This window comes from Phyllobates terribilis, unplaced genomic scaffold (genome assembly GCF_046119375.1).
Source record: "Phyllobates terribilis strain yellow unplaced genomic scaffold, ASM4611937v1 Scaffold_35__1_contigs__length_13245226, whole genome shotgun sequence".
Classification (NCBI taxonomy): Eukaryota; Metazoa; Chordata; class Amphibia; order Anura; family Dendrobatidae; genus Phyllobates; species Phyllobates terribilis.
Window position 1 is genome coordinate 4706149 of NW_027362795.1, and position 20784 is coordinate 4726932.

General features: G+C 47.4%; 1 pseudogene; it reads left to right on the plus strand.

Annotated features, from left to right (window-relative positions):
• The window catches only part of LOC141182695 (uncharacterized), a 172020-nt pseudogene extending 153419 nt beyond the window's left edge, over nt 1–18601 (plus strand).
• The last annotated feature ends 2183 nt before the right edge of the window (nt 18602–20784 follow it).

The following is a 20784-nucleotide window of genomic DNA, read 5'->3' on the forward strand; positions in this document are numbered from 1 at the left end:
ATACTCGTGGACTACTCTTGAATAATGTGGAGGTGCCCCATCTTGTTGGAAATAAAGGTCATTTGAATTAGGCTGTTGCTGTAACTGGGGAACAACTTGATTTATTAGAATTTCGAGATACTTATCTCCTATGACTGTTCCATCAAAAAATATTGGTCCAAAAACACCAAAACTTGAAATACCACCCCAAACATTGACACCAGGCTCATTTAGTTGTTGCTCTAATGTTAAATGCATGTTCTCATTATACCAGTAAATACAATTATGTCTGTTAATATGGCCGGATATTCTGAAAGAAGCTTCATCACTCCACATAATGTTATCTAAAATTACTGGATTTTCTTCAATTTCGTTAAGCATAATCTCACTAAATTGTAGCCGCCTGTCTGGTTCATCCTTCAATAAACCATGAATTAGACGTGGACAATAAGCTTTCCACCCAATAGATTTCAGGATTCGCATGATAGAAGCTCATGAAAATCCCAATTCCAAAGAGGCTCTTCTGTGGACTTTTTTGGACTCTGAACAAATGTTTCAGCAACAAGTTGTTTATTATCTTCTGTACAGACTGTTTTGGGTCGACTAGTTTTTGGAGCTTTAAGGATTGAGCCAGTGGCATTGAATTTGTCACGAATGTGGTATATGGTTTGTCTCTTTGGGGCTTGGGTACCCAATGTTTCAACCCAATTTGCTCTAACGGTTTCAGCATTTTGAGATTTCCAATACTCTGTTAAAATCCATTTTCTTTGATCTGTATTTAAATTATTAGCCATTATGTGTTATCTGAATTATCTGAAAAGAAAACAGATTTGGGGGAGATCTATCTGTGAAAACTAGATAACTTAGCAACCAATCAGATTCCACCTTCCACTTTCCAAAGAGTCTGTGAGGAATGAAAAGTGGAATCTGATTGGTTGCTAAGGGCAACTGAGCCAGTTTCCCTTTACACCATGCTTGATAACTCTCCCCCTTCATAACCTTATTACACTTTCTGTCCACCTACTTTTGGACCACCCTGTATATACCTTGAGACATTTTTTTTTTATATACAGTTAGGTCCATATATGTTTGGACAGAGACAACATTTTTCTCATTTTGGTTCTAGACATTACCACAATGAATTTTAAACAAAACAATTCAGATGCAGTTGAAGTTCAGACTTTCAGCTTTCATTTGAGGGTGCCCACATTAAAATTGGATGAAGGGTTTAGGAGTTTCAGCTCCTTAACATGTGCCCCCCTGTTTTTAAAGGGACCAAAAGTAATTGGACAATTGACTCCAAGGCTATTTCATGGACAAGTGTGGGCAATCCCTTCGTTATGTCATTCTCAATTAAGCAGATAAAAGGGCTGGAGTTGATTCGATGTGTGGTGCTTGCATTTGGAAGGTTTTGGTGTGAAGTAAACATGCGGTCCAAGGAGCTCTCCATGCAGGTGAAACAAGCTATCCTTAGGGTGCGTTCACACATCGCGTATTTTCCTGCTTTTTTTACCTGCGTTTTTTTACGCAGGTAAAAAAAGCACCTCCATTCACACACTGCATAAAAAAGCGCAGCAAAAAACGCAGTGTGAAATGAAGGGTGACATGTGTAATGTCACACTTCATTTCAGTGTGACATGTGTACTGTCTGTATCTGTGTGTCGTGTGTGTACTGTCTGTGTCTATGTGTCCTGTGTGTCTATGTGTCGTGTGTGTGTGTGTGTCCCTAGCAGTGTATGTACAGACTATGGATACTCACCTACTCGATGGATGAGAGACGCGTCTGCTCCGTCCCGCGCTTGCAGCATCTGCCGTGAAGCGATCAGCAGACTGTCAGCTGACCGGCTTGTAATCCGCTGACCGTCCGGTTACAAGCCGGTTAGCTAACAGCTGATCGGCTCACCGGCAGATGCTGGAAGCGCGGGATTGGAGCGGACCGGAGCGGACGCCTCTCCCCTGACATTGGATAGGTGAGTATCCATCCTGCGCCTCCGTAAAAAAGCTATGGAATTACGCAGTGTGTGAACACCGCTGCGTAATTCCATCACTTATAATGGGCATAAGGAGGAGAACGCAGGACGCAGCTGCGTAAAGAATTGACATGTCAATTCTTTATGCAGCTGCGCTTTCGCGCTGCGTAAAATAACACAGTGTCTGAACGGCAAAGTGAATTTCCCATTCACTTTGCTGGCAGACACAAGGCACATTGCGTATTTTGAAAAAGCACGCGCAAAAAAGCGCGCGAAAATACGCAATGTGTGAACGCAGCCTTAAGCTGCAAAAACAGAAAAAACCCATCCGAGAAATTGCTACAATATTAGGAGTGGCAAAATCTACAGTTTGGTACATCCTGAGAAAGAAAGAAAGCACTGGTGAACTCATTAATGCAAAAAGACCTGGGCGCCCACAGAAGACAACAGTGGTGGATGATCGCAGAATAATCTCCATGGTGAAGAGAAACCCCTTCACAACAGCCAACCAAGTGAACAACACTCTCCAGGAGGTAGGAGTATCAATATCCAAATCTACCATAAAGAGAAGACTGCATGAAAGTAAATACAGAGGGTTCACTGCACGGTGCAAGCCACTCAAGCATCAAGAATAAAAAGGCTAGACTGGACTTTGCTAAAAAAACATCTAAAAAAGCCAGCACAGTTCTGGAAGAACATTCTTTGGACAGATGAAACCAAGATCAACCTTTACCAGAATGATGGAAAGAGAAAAGTATGGCAAAGGCGTGGTACAGCTCATGATCCAAAGCATACCACATCATCTGTAAAACACGGCGGAGGCAGTGTGATGGCTTGGGCATGCATGGCTGCCAGTGGCACTGGGTCACTAGTGTTTATTGATGATGTGACACAGGACAGAAGCACCCGAATGAATTCTGATGTATTCAGAGCCATACTGTGTGCTCAGATCCAGCCAAATGCAGCCAAACTGATTGGTCGTCGTTTCATACTACAGGTGGACAATGAACCAAAACATGAAGCCAAAGCAACCCAGGAGTTTATTAAAGCAAAGAAGTGGAATATTCTTGAATGGCCAAGTTAGTCACCTGATCTCAACCCAATTGAGCAAGCATTTCACTTGTTAAAGACTAAACTTCAGACAGAAAGGCCCACAAACAAACAGCAACTGAAAACCACAGCAGTGAAGGCCTGGCAGAGCATCAAAAAGGAGGAAACACAACGTCTGGTGATGTCCATGAGTTCAAGACTTCAGGCAGTCATTGCCAACAAAGGGTTTTCAACCAAGTACTAGAAATGAACATTTTATTTACAATTATTTAATCTGTCCAATTACTTTTGGTCCCTTTAAAAACAGGGTGGCACATGTTAACTCCTAAACCCTTCATCCAATTTTAATGTGGATACCCTCAAATGAAAGCTGAAAGTCTGAACTTCAACTACATCTGAATTGTTTTGTTTAAAATTCATTGTGGTAATGTCTAGAACCAAAATTAGAAAAATGTTGTCTCTGTCCAAATATATATGAACCTAACTGTATGTCAGAGTTAACTAGGGCTTCTGAAGGACAGCCACCAGTGAGCGGGGGCGCCATTGTCGTTCCTTAGGGTGCTAACCTCGGCAGCTAGGCAATATCAGCTTTGTTTAGGTACAGGATAGGGTACAGTAGTGACTGTTTCAATTGTTCAGCAGCATCATTGCTTACATCTGTTTATGTACATCCACAACAAGCCATTCAGCAGGTAATTTTGCTAGTTTTTAGTATAAGTAAATATATATGTTGTTAGTCCCAGTTTTCAATTCATATATTTAAAAAAGGTTTAGTATTTTATTTTAGGGGGGAGTTCCCACAGTATTGTCCCCTTCACACACAATATGGTACCATCTACCCCACGGAGTACCCCACAGCTAATGAATGAATACTCACTTAGCCCCATTGTTGGTTCAGATAATAATGAACCCAGTATCTATAAGATATTTGCCACACAATAGTTGGTAAGACCGTATCATCCATAGTGGCCGCCCATGCGGCCTGTATGGTGCTTATGAATTGAGACGGCTCGGCACCGAGCACGCTCTCCTTACCCATCATCACAATTTCAGTGATATCCACATTCCCATGATGGTGATACCATTGAATAGAACAGTGAATCAGGGAGTTGAAGGGTCCCTGATCCACCATTTAGCCGTGTGTGTGTGTGTGTGTGGTGTGTTTTTTTGTTTGTTTTTAAATATCAGGAATTGGGGGGGGCAATCATACTGTCTGGGAGCCCTCATTCTGAGCTAGATGGGCACACAGGAGAACAAGGGAATATTGCCACCCGATAGGTGTCAGCTGTATGTATGTAATACTAACGGCCCCATACACGAGATAAGTGTTGGCTGAGCGGTCATTTGGCAGACTGCTATCTCTTCTGACTTCTCCGTACACACAAATATTCCAGCTTTCCTGTGGTCTATATGAGAAAGTCACCTCCAGACTCCTCTATTGGAAGATTATCTGCAGGAAGAACAAACGGATTAGCCTCTGAAATTCAGGATGCCAGATCCTTCTCTGCCCTGACATCATCTGTTGGGAGGCCACCAAATAATGTATATAGTCTACCGAACCCCGGAAATCAGTGCTTTCATGCAACTTTAGTGTAATGTGTATGGGGCATTAAAAAGTAACTTATTGGACATTGCCTCAGGCCCATCCTAATAGACATTTCTACATTGCGGGCCCAGACACCATTATTGGTTATTTAAGTATCGTAGTAACTAGGGAGCCCCATACTATCAAGTACTTGGGAGAGGAGGGGCACTCAGCCGAACTCTGTCAAACCATCTTAGATGCCATGTTTGCTCTTGACAGCAGCAAGTGGTTAAACTGCCAGGGTTTGTGTAGCAGCCGCACCTGTGCCATCCCTGCAGTGCACATCTATGTTCTGGTGCCCAAAAGAGTTACTTTTTAACATGTTAAACATTTGTTTTAAAATAATTAACAAAATGTTAATATCTGCTTTTTTATGGAATTTTTCTTGTAATATAAGACAGCCTAAGGCCAGAAATAGACTTCATAAAACACTGTACATGGAGACTTTGGCATCAAATAACTCCTGTCTTGGTGAGACTGCTATCAAATAATTTTTGTCCACGGTATTTGTGCAAACAAACAAGCTTTTAGAAATGCCTCAAACTTCTGTGTGTGAATCAGACCTGAGCTCTAACTTGTTAGAAGATGACAGTCCGGTAAAGACAGGAAATATATAGACGGCCGTTGGGGATGTAGTTTGTGACAGACTCTGGCTAAATATGTTTCTGGAGCTGTAGTAGAAGATGAAGATGTCGTCCTCATCATGAAGTAGTTATTTCTCATGTCATGTGTAATTAATATCTCCTGCAGTATTGCTAATGCTGATTCCAGTGTCAGTAAATGAGACAAGAATTAGCAATAAGGTAGATGAGTCTATAAGAAAAGTATTCAGCTGCTGACTGCAAGGAAGAAACTGCTTGCTGTCTGTGGCCTAAAATATATAGGTTTTATTAGAATATGTAAAGACGAAATCTAAATACTGTAAAAAATAAATCTCAAATGTTTCCCTTATTATCTCCAGTAATTGTATTAGTACACAGGATTTTTTGATGTTACATCTGCTCAACTTCTCATTTAGGTCTCTACAATATTAGATCCTCTCAGTGAATATCTTCTATATTAGAGTTTTTCTGATTTACCCATCAAAGATAGTTATGGACACAGACAAGATGGCTGAGAAAATATTAAAAATCACCCTAGAGATCCTCTTCTGGCTTACTGGAGAGGTGAGAGATTCTGATTATGCCACATTACATCATTCTTATCTATGGCAATGAAAGATGGACAGAACTGGAGAGGTGAGGACTCTGGAAAGGTCTGTAGTGAGATTTATTAATGTGTCTCTCCATGAACAGGACTACACAATAATGGAGAAGACCTCTAGTGAGCGTTGTCAGGACCATGTGTCTGAGGGATTAGGAAGAACCCTGAGCCCAATCACAGGGCTTCCACCTCATCACCTGGTACATGAGAACATGAATGACCTAAAGATCCTAGATCTGGCCTACAAGATGATTGAGCTGCTGACTGGAGAGGTGACACTGCTGGGAATGCTGAGACATTTTATAGTAAAGCTATGAAGGGATTGGGGGATAACTCTGTCATTGTATGTGTCAGGTTCCTATAAGGTGTCAGGACGTCACCGTCTATTTCTCCATGGAGGAGTGGGAGTATTTACAAGGACACAAAGATCTGTACAAGGACATCATGATAGAGGTTCCCCAGCCCCTCACATCACCAGGTAATAGACAGGACTGAATACACACAGCCTATAATTATCTGTATGTAAAGAATGAATTCAGTTCCTGTATGTGTTTCCTCCAGATCTATCCAGTAAGAGGACAACACCAGAGAGATGTCCCCATCCTCTTCTTCCACAGGACTGTAAACAAGAAGATCTCAATGTTCCTCAGGATCAGGTAGATGGAGAGAAGGTGTCACGAGATCTCCCCTATTTATCTTGGTTTATCCTCCAGTATTATATGGTTTATACTTGTGTAATGAGAACGGTGGAGATGGCAGGATTAGTGCTGATCATAGATGTGACTTCTCCATCTGTCTGTGACTTGTACAATATTTTTTTCAGGATGAAGATCTGTTCCATATTAATACTACAGAGACATATGTGAGGGGTGATGACCTCTGTAAAGAAGAGATTCCTACATATGACTACCCAGGTGAGTAGTAACCACTAAATGAAGAGAAGTCACAGATTCTTCTCAGTCACAGGCTGTGGATGGTTTACTGGTCATGTAGGCTGGCCATATCACAATCGTGTGACCACCATTTTGGATCTAGACCAAAACCTTCTCTTCCACCAAAAATTGTTCAAATGACTTTGGGCATTGAAAGCCCTTTTCTATACAACTTACAACCTGGAAGATCCACCTCCAACTGAAATTAGAAGATCCTGACTTTTACCTGCCCAGGTCTGTAAACTACAAAGCTAAATGACAGCGTACGTAGAATGTGCTGACAAGTCAGAAAATCACTTGAAGAAAAATATTATGATGAGCCTGTAGGAGAAAGTGGAGGGTGATGATGCTGTCTGCTTCCTAGAATCCTGATATCTTATTAGATGAATCTACCTTCTCTCCATTCTGTGCGGCTGAATGTGCTCATATGGTTCCAACAAGACCAGGTCCAGTCTTTATGACCAAACCTCGCTTTTATGATCGGCAACATTAAACGTGCAGTGAGGGCCGAGTGTGAATTTCTGTAGAATAACAACAGAGTTTCCCTTTACCCTGACTTTTTTCAATTTGTTTTTAAACCAAATAACTTCAAATAGATCAAGTATACAAAAAACATTACACCTGTGCCATGATATATCTCTAAGCTGTGAGTGGCTGATGGCTGTAATAAAATTTACTCATGCCTGCAGGAGATAAGTTGGCATGACTCGAGCCCTGGTTTCATGGATTCACTCCACGTCATAAATTATATTATCGATCCTAAAGAATTTAGATGCAATTTATCCTGAAATGGGGAGCACTAATACTTTCTCTACTCTTATGGTCAGGACTCATAGTAGCTCCAACGGTCTACCATAAATAAGTGCAACTCTGGTTTAGTGTTGGAGTCCTCCCCCTTCCCCCAAACATACATTCTTGTTGGGGATGTAACGTGTTTTTTTTATTGTCTTTTTTTTTTTTTACAAGTTCATTATGTATGATAGTTTGATTGTGGTGGGATTGGCCTGCCTCACTTATGTGAGTCTGTAACTCCCAGGTAGTCTTTCAAAAAAGGTCTCCATTGTCTCTTCCGAATGCCCGAGTTCTTAATTTAAGACACTTCAGCTCTGCACTATTATAAAAAGTTCTCATTAAATGTATATTTCTTCTTGATACTCATCTGACAGAAAATATTGGCCCTTACTATAGTTTAAATTGCCAGTAGCTACTCTAATTATCCTAGATAGGTTTCACCACTAGTTACTCTTTTTTTTTTTTTTTTTTATCTTTTCATTAGATGTGTTATTGTCTATAGTCAAAGTTTTGCCCATCATCCTTTAACCCCTTGTGATGAACCTGTAGCCGCCATCTTGGTAATGATAAATCATATCCAGGGATGGCCACACTTCAGCAGCCCCCACCCTTGGGACCTTCTGTTAAAACGTCAACTAGATAGTTTCCCCCCATCCAGGCTCCTGTAAGATAAGAAGCCCCGGGGCCTACTTAACACTTGAATGCTAGGAGCTTCAAAGACTTCGAGAGGAAACACAGCCAGCAGGGGGGGGTGCTTCGTCTATCTGTACCTGACCATTTGTCCCATAGGACTAGTTTCTTTGTCTGTCACAAGCATGGAGGCATAAGATATAGAAACATGAAAAGTACACGCATGTTGCGTGGGATGGGCCAATAAAAAAATATCACGGCGTCCCGGAGCCATTGCGCACACAAGCCTCCGCGGTAGACGTTTGTACGTGCTCTGGAAGCCAAGATATAGCGCTGAGCCATTCCTGAGGACCGTATGGTATCATAATTGATATCAAAAGGTCGGTTACGGCGGCCCGAATCCATGGGAACCCCTGGGGGTATCCTGAGACCATCCCAGAAGAAGTTATTGGGTTCCTTAGAATTTGGGCTTCTGATCGAAGTTAGACCTGAGGGTGGAGACTGAGCCAGCTGACCTCACCAGCAGTGGGCGGGACGGGGCAGGTAAGATAGCAGGACAGACAAGAGACAAGTGAGTCTTGACCCAAGAGTGGGGTGCTAAACATCTGAGCACCAGCTGAGGCCACCAAGGGGAGGAGCAGTTTGACCATGCGGTGGTAGGCCTCAGCCTGTAACAAAGAACCGTGCCTGCGACCGCAGAATCCTCTCCCTGCGTCACAAGAGAATCAAGAAACCGGTAACTGATATGCTTGGGTGATTCTGTGTGTTGTATTCCATTGTTGTATAGTTTAGCCTGACCTTATACCTGTGTATATTTAGTTGTATATCGTGTATCTAGTGTATTATTATAATCAATTACCTCAAGTAATTGTGGGCCTGCCTTTTATTCTGCATAACGAACGCACGTCCGTGTGAGCTCGGCTCAAGCCAAAAACGCTACCCAGGGTTGGTTCCTGACCCGATATAGGCCCATTCACGGACTGGGCGTATATCTAAAATAGGGACTGGTGGCAGCATACCAACTGGGGATTGGGGAAGGCTGGTAGTGACGGTCGGAGGTTCAGATATATATATTCCTGGCGCGGCCAAGGAAGATATATATACCGCCCTCACTACAGAGGGCCCCGATACCCAGTAGGTTACAGGACAGTCTCCCTGGCGACCGCTTATCCTAGGTGCAGTTCCTTGACTGACCTGAGGCTAAGAGGGCGCTAGCGAGTTGTGCTGTGTAGTGACGTTACGGTTTAGTGACGTTGAAGGGAACACTCTACCGTGTTCCCTGCGCTGGTTGCAGCTTCCTGGCACTACTTTCTCTAGGTGCAGTACCTTGACTGACCTGAGAGGTAAGGGGGCGCCAGAGAGCTGCACCCACCGGCCGGCTTTCATCACATTGGTGGCAGAGCGGTGGGATTGCAGAATAATAGTGTTGTGGGACCCCTACTCCCAGGCACTAAAGACTGCCAGTGGTAACTTCCACTGCTGGAGTCTTAAGGTCAGCCCAACGTTAGACGGTCAGGCTAAAAGTATAACAAGGTGTGTGCAAACTCAGGGTTGCAGCGGTGTCGGTTACCAAGATGGCAGACGGCACCAGGAGCAAGACCCTGCAGGAGGCTAATGCTACGGTCCGTGTGGCAGGAGGGGAGGACATTGTTACTCATGGCGAGGAGGAGTCCAGCCCGGGCACCTCAGAGAGCCAGTCCCCAGTATACGGTCCCGCAGTGGGCTGCCCACCACCTACCCAGCCCAGCCTGTCCAGATCACAAGCCCTTTTACAAGCGGCTATGGCAAGTCTCCAGTCTCATGGCGATGCCGTCTACAAAACCCTCCTGGCAGCATCAGAGAAGGCAGCGGAGGAGGAGCGCGAAGCTGCGGAGCGGGCTGCGGAGCGTGAAGCTGCAGAGCGCCGGGAGGCTGCGGAGCGTGAAGCTGCAGAGCGCCGGGAGGCTGCGGAGCGTGCAGAGCGAGCTGCGGAGCGCCAGCACCAACTGGACCTGGCCCAGCGGGGGCTTCCGCTAGAGCAACCAACCCATCAGGAGACCAAGTCGTCCAAAGTCCGAGCTGAGGACTTCCCTCTACTGGAGAAGGATGGGGACCTGGACTCCTTCCTGGTGGCATTTGAACGGACCTGTCTTCAGCACCATCTGGCCCGGGATCAGTGGGCCAGATACCTGACCCCCCGTTTGAGGGGTAAGTCCCTGGATGCCTTGGGGGACTTACCTGCCGGGGAGGTACAGAACTACGACTGCATCAAGCGGGCCCTGATCCGGCAGTACAACCTCACTCCCGAGTCGTACCGCCAGAAGTTCCGGAGCCTGCTGCGTGGCCCCAAGGACACCTGGACCGATCATATGCGGGCGCTGTTGAGAGCCGCAGAGCACTGGACCTCGGGTCTAGCGCTTACTACCCGCCAGGAGGTCCAGGAACTGTTCGTCACGGAGCAGTTCTTGTGGAACTGCCCAGAGGACCTCCGACAGTTCCTCCGTGACCGAAAACCAACAGGGGCTTCTGCTACAGCCGCCCTGGCAGACGAGTATGCCAATAACAGGACGCCTGAGCTGAAGAAGTCTGCCAGCAGCACCTGGAGAGGGGGTAAGCCCAGTCATGCCCCTGTTTCCCCGGCCCCTAGAACACAAGGGGTGTATCCCCCTGTTGCCCTCTCCAGGCAAGGACCAGACGTAAGACGTTGTCATCTATGCAACAAACCAGGACACTTTAGGGCTGAGTGTCCCCAGCGCCAAAAGACCCCATCCCAGTCCCAGAGAGCGCCCAATGTTTTGTGTGTGGGAGGGGGTGGTGGTAGGTCCCTGGACAACATCCAACCCGTCACCATAGGCCGTTCTGCGGTCATGGGACTGCGGGACACTGGCGCTGAACGAACACTGGTACGGCCTGAGGTGGTGTCCCCCCAGGACTTGGTACCAGGAAAGACTCTTTCCGTCTCCGGGGTTGGAGGCGTGGAGCCGGCACTTCCCGTTGCCATGGTGTATTTGGACTGGGGTGCCGGGAGGGGGATGCGGGAGGTGGGAGTAACGCCAAATATTCCCGCAAATGTTTTATTAGGGACCGACTTGGGGCGTCTAGTATCGCAGTATGTACCCTCTGAACCCCCAAGTTCGGCCCCCCAAGAGTGTATTGATTTGTCTGCTGCTAATGCCAACCATGTTGTATGTAGTGTGCGTCCTGCTGAGGAGGAGGGAGTGAAACCTGAGGGTAACACCTGCACAGACACAACACAAACAGGGTTAGTGAAAGCAGGTGGGGAGTGTGGGGATGCCCGCAGAGGTGCTCAGCCGGCGTGCCGTGACCTCTTGTCCTCCGGTGAGGGAGGGGGCGGGCAGGATTCTGTAGAGGGAAGCTCAGGGATGGAGAGGGGGGCAGCTACCGGCAGTGTAGGGCTCCCAGGGGTATCCAGGCTGCTGAGTATAGGCCCACTGCAGGGGGAGGAACAGGCCATGGGGGGTGGGGGTGTCCCAAGAGAGGAGCCGCCAGGTAAGACCCCAGGGCAGGAGTTCCCCACATCCGAGATGTCCAAAGGCCTAGGAAGCCTGCCTGATCGGGCGGCTTGGTCAGAAACAGAGGGGAAGCAGGCACTACCCACGGTCACAGCGGTCATAGCCGCTGTCACCAGGAGTGGGAGCGCCGGAGCCCAAGGAGCCTTGCAGAGGTCCGACGGCTTCCCCACTTCTGACCAAGTGTCTGCCGGGTCAGACGGCGGCCAGGTGACATGCCCGGAGGGGCTGACAGAGGATGTGGCAGTTTCGTCGATTCTGGCCACATCAAGTCAGGAATTTCAGGCTGCGTTGGAAGCAGACAGCCTGAAAGCTCTCAAGGAACAGGCGGCACAGCCTCCCATGGAGTCGGACTGCGAGCGTGTGGTCTGGGACCAGGGACGGCTGTACCGGGTAACGGTCCAGCAGGGTTCACCGGAGGCGTGGCCCAGGGACCGACAGTTAGTGGTACCCTATCCGTTCAGGGCGGAATTGTTGCGGATCGCACACGAGATTCCGATGGCCGGACACCTAGGGATCGCTAAAACCAAGGCCAGGATAGCTCAGCATTTCTACTGGCCTGGGATGGGAGCCGCGGTGGGTGCCTACTGCCGTTCGTGTGACACCTGTCAGAGGGTGGGGAAGGCGGGGCCGCGCCCCAAAGCCCCACTGGTAACTCTGCCAATCATCGAAGAGCCTTTCTCGAGGGTTGCTGTGGATCTTATTGGACCTCTGTCCACTCCCAGCCACTCCGGGAAATGCTTCATACTCACGGTAGTGGACTATGCCACCCGGTACCCGGAAGCGGTAGCTTTGTCGTCCATTCGGGCCGACAAGGTGGCTACCGCCTTACTGGAGATCTTCTCCAGAGTGGGTTTCCCCCAAGAAATGCTCACCGACCGAGGGACCCAGTTCATGTCGCGGCTGATGGAGTCCCTCTGTAAGCAAATGCAGGTGCAACATCTGGTGGCCAGCCCGTATCACCCACAGACTAATGGCCTGTGTGAGCGGTTCAATGGCACCTTAAAGCAGATGCTTAAGATGTTGGTCGACTCCCACGGGAGAGACTGGGAGCGTTACCTCCCACACCTCCTATTTGCTTACCGGGAGGTTCCGCAGGCCTCAACGGGGTTCTCCCCCTTTGAGCTCCTGTACGGGCGACGGGTATGGGGCCCCCTGGCTCTGGTGAAGGAAGCATGGGAAGGGGATTTGGCCACCCCCGAGGTGTCGGTCATCGAGTATGTCGTGCGCCACCGGGACAGGATGATGGCCTTGGCAAAGCTGGTGCAGGACAATATGGCCCAGGCCCAGGCCGACCAGAAGCGGTGGTACGACCAGAATGCTTGTGAGAGGACCTACCAGGTGGGTCAAAAGGTGTGGGTACTGGTCCCCGTACCACAGAACAAGCTTCAGGCAGCCTGGGAAGGTCCCTACTTCGTGCACCAGAAACTCAACGCCGTCACCTATCTGGTCACCCTGGATCACGCCCGTGGAAGGAGGAAGGCCTTCCACGTGAACATGATGAAGGCTCATCATGAGCGGGAAGCGACTGCCCACCCAGTGTGCAACCTTCCCGAGGAAGGAGAGGTAGAAACCCTCCTGGATCTGCTCACCCAAGCCAAGGCGGGTGGGTCCATCGAGGATGTGGGGGTTGGCCACCAGCTCACGGAGGACCAACGGTCCCAGCTGGGGACCACCCTGCACCCCTTCCGGGGGCTGTTCAGCAGCCTGCCCGGAAGGACTGAGATGGCTGTCCACGACGTGGACACTGGCGATCACCCGCCGATCCGGCGTTCAGCATATCGGGTCTCTTTCGAGGTGCAGGGAAACATGCGCCAAGAGATAGACGAGATGCTGAAGCTGGGGGTGATCCAGGCATCCAGCAGCGCGTGGGCCTCGCCTGTAGTCCTCGTACCAAAGAAGGACCGAACTACACGGTTCTGCGTGGACTACCGGGGGCTCAACGCTGTAACGGCCACCGATGCGTTCCCCATACCACGCATCGATGACCTGCTCGATCGGATGGCCGGGGCTAAGTACCTGACCATCATGGATCTGAGCCGGGGGTACTGGCAGATTCCTCTGACCCCCGCGGCAAGGGAACGCTCTGCCTTTATCACCCCTTTTGGACTGTACGAGTCCACAGTGATGCCATTCGGCATGAAGAATGCCCCTGCCACTTTTCAGCGGATGGTCAATACGCTGCTTGAGGGACTTGAAGGGTACGCGGCTGCGTACTTGGACGATATTGCAGTCTTCAGTCCCACTTGGGAGGATCACCTAGAGCACCTGCGGCAGGTGCTCGGTCGGATCCACCGGGCAGGCTTGACCATCAAGCCGGAAAAGTGCCAGCTGGGCATGAGTGAGGTCCTCTACCTGGGTCACCGGGTAGGCGGGGGGGTTCTGAAGCCAGAACCGGGGAAAGTGGATGCCATCGCATCCTGGCCCACTCCTAGGACCAAAAAGCAGGTGATGTCCTTCTTGGGGACCGCCGGGTACTATAGGAGGTTCGTCCCACACTATAGCACCCTGGCCAAGCCCCTGACGGACCTCACCAAGAAGAAGCTGCCCGTCGCAGTCGACTGGACAGTCGCCTGCGAGACAGCTTTCGGGGCACTCAAGGCCGCCCTAAGTAGCTCCCCTGTACTGCAAGCTGCCGACTTCGACCGGCCGTTTGTGGTACAGACCGACGCCAGTGACTTTGGCCTCGGTGCTGTGCTAAGTCAGGTCAACACGACAGGCCAGGAACATCCTGTCTTGTACCTGAGCAGGAAGCTACTGCCCCGGGAGGAGGCTTACTCCACGGTGGAAAAAGAATGCCTGGCAATTGTATGGGCCCTGCAGCGTCTGCAGCCCTACTTGTACGGGAGCCATTTCACCGTGGAGACGGACCACAACCCCCTCAGCTGGTTACACACGGTCTCTGGGTCGAATGGCAGGTTGCTACGCTGGAGCCTCGCTCTCCAGCAGTACCACTTCTCCATTCGCCACAGAAGAGGCCGTGACCACGGTAACGCTGACGGGTTATCCCGGCAAGGGGAGGGTGCAGAAGGACGCACGGGGGAACACAGGAATGTGCTACCCCCTCGCGCCCTCGTATAGGGGGAGGTGTGATGAACCTGTAGCCGCCATCTTGGTAATGATAAATCATATCCAGGGATGGCCACACTTCAGCAGCCCCCACCCTTGGGACCTTCTGTTAAAACGTCAACTAGATAGTTTCCCCCCATCCAGGCTCCTGTAAGATAAGAAGCCCCGGGGCCTACTTAACACTTGAATGCTAGGAGCTTCAAAGACTTCGAGAGGAAACACAGCCAGCAGGGGGGGGTGCTTCGTCTATCTGTACCTGACCATTTGTCCCATAGGACTAGTTTCTTTGTCTGTCACAAGCATGGAGGCATAAGATATAGAAACATGAAAAGTACACGCATGTTGCGTGGGATGGGCCAATAAAAAAATATCACGGCGTCCCGGAGCCATTGCGCACACAAGCCTCCGCGGTAGACGTTTGTACGTGCTCTGGAAGCCAAGATATAGCGCTGAGCCATTCCTGAGGACCGTATGGTATCATAATTGATATCAAAAGGTCGGTTACGGCGGCCCGAATCCATGGGAACCCCTGGGGGTATCCTGAGACCATCCCAGAAGAAGTTATTGGGTTCCTTAGAATTTGGGCTTCTGATCGAAGTTAGACCTGAGGGTGGAGACTGAGCCAGCTGACCTCACCAGCAGTGGGCGGGACGGGGCAGGTAAGATAGCAGGACAGACAAGAGACAAGTGAGTCTTGACCCAAGAGTGGGGTGCTGAACATCTGAGCACCAGCTGAGGCCACCAAGGGGAGGAGCAGTTTGACCATGCGGTGGTAGGCCTCAGCCTGTAACAAAGAACCGTGCCTGCGACCGCAGAATCCTCTCCCTGCGTCACAAGAGAATCAAGAAACCGGTAACTGATATGCTTGGGTGATTCTGTGTGTTGTATTCCATTGTTGTATAGTTTAGCCTGACCTTATACCTGTGTATATTTAGTTGTATATCGTGTATCTAGTGTATTATTATAATCAATTACCTCAAGTAATTGTGGGCCTGCCTTTTATTCTGCATAACGAACGCACGTCCGTGTGAGCTCGGCTCAAGCCAAAAACGCTACCCAGGGTTGGTTCCTGACCCGATATAGGCCCATTCACGGACTGGGCGTATATCTAAAATAGGGACTGGTGGCAGCATACCAACTGGGGATTGGGGAAGGCTGGTAGTGACGGTCGGAGGTTCAGATATATATATTCCTGGCGCGGCCAAGGAAGATATATATACCGCCCTCACTACAGAGGGCCCCGATACCCAGTAGGTTACAGGACAGTCTCCCTGGCGACCGCTTATCCTAGGTGCAGTTCCTTGACTGACCTGAGGCTAAGAGGGCGCTAGCGAGTTGTGCTGTGTAGTGACGTTACGGTTTAGTGACGTTGAAGGGAACACTCTACCGTGTTCCCTGCGCTGGTTGCAGCTTCCTGGCACTACTTTCTCTAGGTGCAGTACCTTGACTGACCTAAGAGGTAAGGGGGCGCCAGAGAGCTGCACCCACCGGCCGGCTTTCATCACACCCCTCTACATGGATCTATACTTACACAAAGACCCCTAGGCTTGGACTTGGTGTTGCCTGCTGTTCTGTGGTGTGAGATTACAAGAAGAATAGTCAGGTTACCGAATCAGAACCAGGAGGGCAGAAAAAATACAAATTCAGAAGACACAATAGTAGTCAGTAAATGGGCTGGGATCACAAGAAGAAATGAAGAAGAAAATACACAACACGGGAGCTGAACACAGAGGACTTAACCAGCGGAGAACAATGCTGTATCAGACAGCTTCTGGCATTATGCATGAGCTTTAGTAGGGTGTAGTGCTTTACATTTGAGTTAAGTAGGGAGCAAATTTAACTTTGGAAGAGCAGATTTTGCTGGATTGGTTTATGGAAGCCATGTGGCTTTTTAAGAGTTTTTGAGCCACTAATAATGTGGAAACCTCTGTTTTTCCATTGACAGATGATGGACCTGAGTGGGGGCTTGTTTTTTGTGAGATGAGTAGAAATTTTTATTGGTATCATTTTCTCATATTTCATATTTGGGAAGCATGATGAACAAACAGTTGAACACCAAGCTCTACTGGTTCATGCTATGACGTTTTCTATTAGACTGTGAACTGTCATTGTCTTGGTGAATGATTCAAAATTTTTACATAACTTGCCATTTGTACCAACAGTTTAAGTAGAAATGTTCAAAAATATAAATTTCAAGAATATTTTATTCAAATTTTATTTTTTTTACTTAGATGACTGTACTAGAAGATCAGAGGGACAGCTGACATCTTCAATTTTCAAATCAGATGAGCTTGAGATCTCACAGCATGCAATTGAAGGGAATGCTATTACTCCAAATATACCATCATCCCTTCACAGTAAAGATCTGTCATCTGATCATTTGGAACAGGTCCTATCTTCTGATTCATTACTAACTACTAAGGAAAATCAAAGTCACAAAATAAGCATTAAAAAGCAAACTAATCCTAAAGCTAAGAAGCCATTTCCACGGTCAGAATATGGAAATAATTTTCCCCTCAAAAAGTTTTTTCTTAAACATCAAAAAATTCACACAGCAAAGAATAGATTTTTTTGTTTCAAGTGTATGAAATGTTTTAACAAGAAAGCAAGTCTTCTTAATCAACAAAGAACTCACACAGGGGAAAAGCGTTTTTCCTGTTCAGAATGTGGGAAATGTTTTTTCCGGAAAGCGCATCTTGATAGACATCAGGGAACTCACACAGGGAAGATGCCTTTTTCATGTTCAGAATGTGGGAAATGTTTTAACCAGAAATCCGTTCTTGTTAAACATCAGAGAACTCACACAGGGGAGAAACCTTTTTCCTGTTCAGAATGTGGGAAATGTTTTAACCAGAAATCAGATCTTGTTACACATCAGAGAACTCACACAGGGGAGAAGCCTTTTTCCTGTTCAGAATGTGCGAAATGTTTTAACCAGAAATCAAATCTTGTTAAGCACCAGAGAACTCACACAGGAGAGAAGCCTTTTTCATGTTCAGAATGTGGGAAATATTTTACAGAGAAATCAAGTCTTATCAAACATCATAGAATTCACACAGGGGATAAGCCTCTTTCATGTTCAGAATGTGGAAAATGTTTTAACCGGAAAGTGGATCTAGATAGACATCAGAGAACTCACACAGGAGAGAAGCCTTTTTCCTGTTCAGAATGTGGGAAATGTTTTAACCAGAAATCAGATCTTGTTAGACATCAGAGAACTCACACAGGGGTTAAGCCATTTTCCTGTTCAGAATGTAGAAAATGTTTTAACCAGAAATCACATCTTCTTAGTCACCAGAGAACTCACACAGGGGAGAAGCCTTTTTCCTGTTCAGAATGTGTGAAATGTTTTAACCGGAAAGCGCATCTTGATATACATCAGAGAAGTCACAGAGGGGAGAAGCCTTTTTTATATCCTTAATGTGGAAAATGTTTTACTTGAAAAGACACACTTTTAGCAAGAAAAATTCTTGCTAATAAGTGAGTGTATCCTATAGACTGGAGATAGCTTCCTGTGACCGAGAACAATCAGACCATGTCCTTCCTGATCAGTGAGAGAACTGCTCTCTCCTCAAGCCCAACACTTATCTGTTTGGTGCAGAGGAGGAGAGGAAGGTATCGGGACCTGTCCCGAGGCTGCACGTCCTGACTGAGCAGCTGAAGAACCTAGCTCATGGACCTTTCAGATCATGTAACACTGTTTTACATATTTTTAAAAGTTGTCAGGTTCCGTTATGAACTGTGCCATTTCTTAATGAGTTTGACCTGAATTTAAATTGAACAATGAGTTTTCCTTTTACTGCTGCATATAATTAATGATAAAAGTTTCAATACTTTGAAACATTATTATTTTTGTAAATATACAGATGCAGAATATTTTATTATGCCAATTTTCTGATATTTATGTAGAGAAAACTTAGAAACAATTCAAATAACTAAAACCTGTCTAAACCCTATTGCAAATTTTAAACAATTACAGAAATTGCACTACAAAATTAGTCCTCATTCAGTGACAACTGTTTTTTGCTTGTTTCTTGTACTACTGTATCGGATCATCTCTTAAAATTATGCAACAATAATCTGGAAGCATTGATGGATTTCATTTTCCTTGATATCTTTTCTCCATAGCTGCAATATCTTGGTTACATCTCTCACCATCCTTGTCTCTCACTACTCCACAGTTTGGTGTAAGAAAACTCTAGAATGTAAGAAATTAATCATTAAGGACTAGTGATGAGCGAGCACTAAAATGCTCGGGTACTCGTTGCTCGGGTCGAGCAAATTGGAATACTCGGGTGCTCGATCCGAGCAACGAGTCCAATGGAAGTCTATGGGAAACTCGAGTATTTTTCAGGCGGCTCCCCCCGGCGGTCTGCAGAGGGTCTAAAAATTGTCCAAATCGATGGGAACAGTGCTCAAATGACATGGGAAAGACCCCTGCAAGCATTTTTGACTCCCAGGTCACTGCTGTAAACAATGTTGTCAGAGGTATTACGCCACTTTTACGGACTCACAATAAAACATACAAAAACGAAACCAAAATGTATTTTACTGGGAAATATGTTAAGGAACTTCCTTTCCAGGGTAATGACTTGTATATAAGGCAAAATAAATAACCAAAAACAAAAATACTCCTCCACACCTTGGGCTATGTTCACACGTAGCGTTTTTGCACTTTTGAATTGCTTTCAACCAAGACAAATGCATTCACTGGGAAATGTCATTTTAACATTTTACAACCTTATCTGGCCATGTGGCGTGTGACACATCATCAGACACATGCATACAGTGCTGAAAAGACATGGGAACAGCATGGGGAAGACCTCTGGAAGCATTTCTGACTCCCAGGTCACTGCCTAAAAGTGTGCCCATCATAAGTGATCCTGGGCACATGCGAAGATGCCTCCCGCCATGCACCTGTCGTTGCAGACTTGCAACAATCACTGTCCACGTCCTTGTCACAGTGCAGCGTTCAGTTGTCCCTACCCCATTCCTTGGAATGCAAGCGCAAGTATGCAGCCAGCCACCCACCCTCCCACAGGCTGCAATACTATACTGCCATATTTTTGACAGCTGCTTGCACTTGAAATGTGGCCTTTTAGGCTCGTGGAGACAGAAGCTGTCCACAATCTTATGGCGGCGGCAACCGGTTATCCATACTCTGTCCCCAGCCGGCACTATTTTTCCCGGTATCGTCTCCGCCTTCCACAAGCACGGGTCCCACAACATTACCCGTGCCCTCCCCAGTGCACTTACTAGGAAGGACCACTGAGAGTTGTATTTCGCTTGGTGAAAGGACTGACATAGAGGGAAACCGTATCTACCCTGGGTGTCATTTCTCCCAGGAAGTCCTCTAATGCAGCTTATTGCAGAAGCAATGGCAGCCCGTCCAACATTAACTCGCACTTGTCGGTGGTGCTTTGACACACAAACATCTTTCTTTGCGCATTTAATTTGATGAATACAGTGAATACAGAGTTGGACAATGGCCTGATCTGCAATGCGGTTTGAGAAATAACATGCATAAGCATGTCCGATCCACATTAAATGGATCAGCCATAGAGTGCCCGGGAACCTTCACCACACTTTTCTTAGCCAGGGCTGCTTCTCGGCAGGGTTGGACGGGCCCACCAGAGAACCGGAGACTCCTTCGATGGGCCTTGGCTTCTTCAGGAGAGTTCATAGTCCCGAGATGAGGCCATGATGATGATAGAGGCCACCATCTGCTTAGTTTTCTGTTGCTTGGAATGCAAGCGCAAGTATGCAGCCACCCACGCACCCACAGGCCACAATACTAAACTGCCAGATTTCTGGGCAACTGTTTGCACTTGAAATATGGCCTTCTAGGCTCATGGAGGTAGAAGCTTTTCACAATCTCATGCCAGCGGCAGCTGGGTGTCCATACTCGGTCCCCAGCCACCACTATTTCTCCCGGTATAGTCTCCGCCTTCCACAAGCACGGGTCCCACAACATTACCCGTGCCCTCCCCAGTGCACTTACTGGGAAGGACCGCCTAACCACAAACACGTGGACAGGTAAATGTGGCCAGGGATGGTACGGAGCC